This window comes from Sminthopsis crassicaudata, chromosome 2 (assembly GCF_048593235.1).
Source record: "Sminthopsis crassicaudata isolate SCR6 chromosome 2, ASM4859323v1, whole genome shotgun sequence".
NCBI lineage: Eukaryota > Metazoa > Chordata > Mammalia > Dasyuromorphia > Dasyuridae > Sminthopsis > Sminthopsis crassicaudata.
Genome location: NC_133618.1, coordinates 657916473 through 657922472, shown reverse-complemented (window position 1 = coordinate 657922472; position 6000 = coordinate 657916473).

Here is a 6000-nt window from a genome sequence, read left to right as displayed (position 1 = left end):
TAGAAGCCACCCAGACATATCAGAATCCCAGCATATGTTCATAGAAGCTGGGTGAGTCTGACTTTTGTAATAAGAAAGTGGAGAGTATTGTGGGAGTTACCATGACCTAGTCTGAAGTGAATAGAACTCCATGCTTGGAGTCAGAGAGACCCATTCTTCTGAATTCAAATCTAGTCTCATATGCTTCAGAGCTATGTGATGCTGGACAAGTCACCTAATTCTGCTACCTCAGTTTCCTTATCTGTAAAATGAGCTGGAGAAGGAAATGGCAAATCACTCTAGCATCTGCCAAAAAATCCAAAGGGAGCTATAATGAGTCAGACATGACTGAGCAACAAACAGCATGGTACTGGAGCATGAGAAATTGCCTAGGAGACAGGAGACCTGGGATCTGGTCCCAGCTGGGCCATCTGTGAGATCTTGGGAGAGACAAAAGAGCTTCATCTCTTTGCTTTCCAGTCTGCTTATCTATAAAAGGAGAATAATAATACATATAATATCCATAGCACATGGTTGCTATGAAGATAAAAAGAGATAATTAGTATAAAGCCACATGGAAATGCTAGTTATTATTATTCATAACTATCCACAGAAACAAATGTATAATAATTATTTTTATTTTATAGCAACTATACATTTATGTGGTTCTAATAAGCATGATTACTTATATTTGTATAGTTTTAATTATTGTTGTTGTTTGTCCTTTGAACTCAGAGAGGACCAAAATGACATGATATATTGGTATAAACAGCCATAGCTGGACACACCATACCTATCTCTTTTTGGGTAGGTGGGAGGGTAAAGGAAGGATGGTAAATTTTTTTTATTTTATACTTAAACACAAAATGAGAATAGAAAAAACAAATACATAGTCATGTACACAGAAGACCATTAGAGTGAATTCAACATTAAACAATATATTTCCATTTCAAGAAAACCTATATAACAAATACTACATTGTTTTCGAAGCTGCCAGATTTTCTCTGCTACCTTCCTTCATAAATCCAAGTCTTGGGGAGGAATAAGCAGAGAGGTTGGTAAGTTTCAAGCTCTCCAGATTTCACCACAAACAGAACAAATTTATGCTTTAGGGCAAACACAAACTGGTGAAACATCAAGAAGACTTGGGCAGAACAGGTGTCCTCCTGGCAAAACCCAAGATCCAAATAGGAATTGGCCACCATGAATTGCAAATACCTACAGTTTAGCTCCAAACACCAGGTGGGGACTCCTGGGGAGAGATGGGCTTGGCTGAAGCCTCAGCAGGAACCACAAAAACTTTCACCTCCTGGAGTTTGTGCAGAGTCAGGGTATGAGTCTGAGCAAACCGAGAGCCTCAGCTGATTAGGAACACCAGGAGCAATTATGCTGCTGAGACATGGCCCTGGGAGGAAAGGAGCCTGCACACTGGGAGTACTGAAGCATGAGGGCAGGGACACTGCTGGCTGTGGGCACTTGCAGGAGGGGAAGCTCTTGATTTGGGGTTTCAGATCAGATGGGAGAGCTGAAGTGAAGCTAGAGGCACCATCCCCCTGCATCCCACAATTAGAGGTGCTTACTCTCATACTTTTATTTATTTATTTTTAAATGAACCAGCAAAGAAGAATGAACTCAACCATAAAAACTTACCATGGAACAGGGAAGACTAGGTTCATCTTCAGAAGAGGATGCTGAAATAATAATAAAAAAAGCTTCTTCTAATCCAAAGAGTAATGTTAAATGGCTCCCTGCCCAGAGAGAATTTATAAAAAAAAAAAAAAAACTCAAAAAAGAATTTAAAAATCAAATGAGAGAGATTAAGGAAAAACTAAAAAACCAAATAAAGAAATAAAAACCATCCAAGAAAAACAAGAAGATTATGGGGGGGGGGGGGGAAGCTAAACAACTAGAAAAGGAGATATAGAATTTTAAAGATGAAAATAATTCTTTGAAAATTAGAATTGAGTAAGGGGAAACTAGTGGAGGTATTGACCAAGAAATAACAAAACAAAATATTAAGAATGAAAAAATAGAACAGAATGTAAAACATAAAAAAAAAAAAAAACCCATCAGATTTGGATAACAGAATAAGAAGAGAAAATATAAGAATATTTGGACTACTTGAAAGCTGTGATCAAAAAGAAAGAAAGAAAGAATCCTCACACAATAGTGCAAGAAATAACCCAAGGAAATTGTCCTGGAGCAATAGAACATGAGGGGAAAGTAGAAATGGAAAAAAAAAATTCCACTGAGCACCACCTCAAAGAAATCCTTTGTGAAAACATATAGGAATATTATTGCCAAATTTCAAAAACCCCAGATCAGGGAGAAAACTCTCTAAGAAAAAAGAAAAAAAAAAAAACAATTCAAATATGTTGGAGCTACAGTTAGTATAGTTCAGGACTTATCAGTAGCCACAATAAAAGATTGCAGATTCTGGAATCATATCTATCAGCAGTCAAAAGAATTGGTCCTTTGGACAAATTTCTTCCAGCAAAATTATCCATTATATTGAAAGAAAAGAAATGGATATTCAACTAACTTGCAGATTTTCAGGATTTTCAATTAAACCTAAACTCAATAGGAAATTTAATATATAAGAGCCAATATCAAAGACCAACTTCAAGGAATTTAACATGGAAAAATTGTTTATGTTTTTTACCTGGAAATGTATATGATATATTTAAGATTGCCACCAGCAATATTTCAAAAGACATATTGGGACAAAGTTGAATATGATCTGACTCTAAAAAACAAAATTGCCTAGGAAAAGTTTAAAATAGTAATTATATTATACAAATGAAGTGCAGAGGTAGAATAAACCCAGAGGCATTAGTGAAGGGAGAAGCACTTATAGTTCTGAAAACCTACTCAACTTGAGAATGGGTTAAATAGGCAATATTGAATGCATATATACCATGTAGTGTATAATACCCTCCAAAATTTATAAAGAAATAAGGAGGGAGGAATGGGAAGAAGGGAAAGCAAAAGGTAAGAGAAAAAGATGAGATGGATCCTTGGAATGGGGAGAAGTTACATAATAGCAAGTTAAGTTAAGGAGCAGAATTAAAGAAGAGTTAGCAGGGATAGGAAAGAAGAGATATATAAACATTACAACAAGAATCAAGAGTAGAATTTATTAGAAAAAAAAGTGCAGCTAGCAATCACTGATCTTAGACAAAATCAAACTTAAAGATTCAATCAAGAGAGAAATCTACATCATATGTCAATCATATTAATATTGTTTTAGATGCATGTTTACATGTGGGTAAATATGTATGTATATGTGTCTGAGTATATGTAGATATGTATGCATGTTGCTCTATGTATGTACCTAGATATATGTATATATGTGGGGGTTTGTGGGTGATGTGAATGTACATGTATATATATGTGTGTGTATCTACATATCTATATGTACATATATATATAAATATATAAAAATAAATACAAACATAGCTATGCTTAACTATAACTTAGGGAAGGTGGGAGGATGAAAGGGGGAAAAAAGAATAGAGTATAAAAAGTGTGCAACAAAGAACAAAAGAACAAACCACAAAGAAACAAAGAAAAAATGGACAATCATGAATATAATTTTTTCTACTATTACATATTCTAGAATTGGTAATATATTGTTACATATTTTAAATCTTCTCTGATGTGCTGCTGGGCACATAACAATGTTGTTTTCTTTTCTTTTGTTTTCTTTACCTTTTCTGTATTTCTTTTCTTTTCTTTTTTTTTTTTTTTATTGAGGCTGGGTTAAGTGACTTGCCTAGGGTCATACAGCTAGGAAGTGTTAAGTGTCTGAGACCAGATTTGAACTCAGGTCCTCCTGAATTCAAGGCTAGTGCTTGCTCTATCCACTGCGCCACCTAGCTGCCTCTTCTTTTTTCAATTTTTTAAAATAAATAGAAAATTAAAAACAAAAAATCTGAAGCATAAGTCTGAATCTTTCTAAATCAACAACTCATTATTTCCTACACCACAGCAATAATCCAACTCAATCATATCCTATCTGAGATATTGTCTTTGTAAGCTTTTTTCTTCTTCCAATTTTCTGCATTCCTTCTATTCTTGGCTACATAGATTTTATTTATACAAGAAAATTTTAATTTAAAATAATTGAAATTATCCTTTTTACACTTCATCAAGGCTATCCCTTATAATATAATTTAAGGTCTGATACTACTGAATATACTTTCCATTACATTGATTGTTTTGGTTTCTTTGAAGTTCCTGATCTTTTGCTTTTCCAAATGAATTTTGCTATTATTTTTTTTTTAACTCAACAAAATAATTTTTAAATAACTTAATTGGAATGACATGGAATAAATAGATTATTTAGGTAAAGTTATAATTTAAAAAATTATATTGGCTTTGCCCTCTCATAAACAGTAAATATTACTTCAGTTATTTAGATCTGAGTTTATTTATACAAAACAGTGTTTCAGTTTATGTTCACATAGTTCCTGTGTTTGTTTTAGCAGGTATATGCTCAGATATTTTATCCTGTCTAGGTATTTTAAATGATCTAAAACAATTTTGAATAATATTGTTGATGCAAGTTTTCCTAATTTTCACTTTTGATTATATCACTTTAACTTTGTCTGAGATCATGATTACTATCACTGCTTTTTAAAAATACAATAAATTATAAATCTTACTCCTGACCTTTGTAATGTATCTCTCATTTTTATGTTTCCCGAAAGCAACATATAATTGAATTCAAATTTTTAGTCTGCTATCCATTTCCATTTTATAGGTAAATTCATCCCATTCACATTCTAAATTACAATTACTTGTTTATTTTCTTCCTTCCTATTTTTCTTCACTCTATTTACCCTATTTCTCCTCACTTTTCTGCTTTATTTTCACTTATTACCTTGCTCTCCTATTCCTTAACCCTCCCACCCCTCTGAAAATCTCTCCCTTATCCTCTTCCCCACCTTATCTCCTTCCCCTCTTATTTCTTTCTGCATTTAGAAGACTTTTATAGCCCTCTAGACATATAAATTATTCCTTCTTTCATTCAGGATTATACTTAATTTTGCTGGGTAAATTACCCTTCTAACCCCAGCTTTTTTGCTTTACATAATATAGTATTCCAAGACCTATGGTCCTTCAATGAAGTTACTGTGAGGTCTCGGTGTAATCCCTATACTTAGTTCTAATAAACAAATATGGATTAACCATTTCCCTATTTCCTTATCATGTGTCAGGCTTAGAATTCTTTTTTTTTTCCCCCTGAGGCTAGGATTAAGTGACTTGCCCAGGGTCACACAGCTAGGAAGTGTTAAATGTCTGAGACCAAATTTGAACTCCTGTCTTCCTGAATTCAAGGCTGGTGCTCTATCCACTGCCCCACCTAGCTGCCCCCAGGCTTAGAATTCTTAAAGAAGAAAGAGACTTTAGAGATCATAGAAATTAATTGGAAATGAATCCAATTTAATCAAAGCAAATTCAATTGAACACATTTTAATTTGTGAAAGATTCCAGGCTTGGCACAAGAGATAATGGCTATTTTTGTTAAGTCTTTTCAGCCCTGCCTGACTCCCCATGTTTTCTTGACAAAGATATTGGAATCATTTCCCCCTTCCTTCTCTAGTTCATTTTACAAATAAAAAAACCGAGGCATATAGGGTTAAATGATATGTCTAGGGTCAAGGTATAAAGGCAGAGGATGGAATGTTTTATATAGGAAATAACCAGTTTGTCACTTTGAGGAGTGGAGAATAGACAAAGGACATAATATGAAGTAACACTGGCAGGACAAGTGGGAGCCAGGTTAGAGAGGACTTCAAACACTAGATTGAGAATTTTGTGATTTATATTAGACACAATAAGAAAATACTGAAAAATTTTTGAGGAGCAAAGTAAGATGATCAAATCTAGGATATCAATTTAGCAGCTCAGAAGGGGAACAATCAGAAAAAGGGAAAGAATGGATAGAAGGAGAACATTTAGATGGCTATTAAAAAAGTCTGAAGTTGCAGAGGCTTTGGTGCAGTAGCTAGGAGA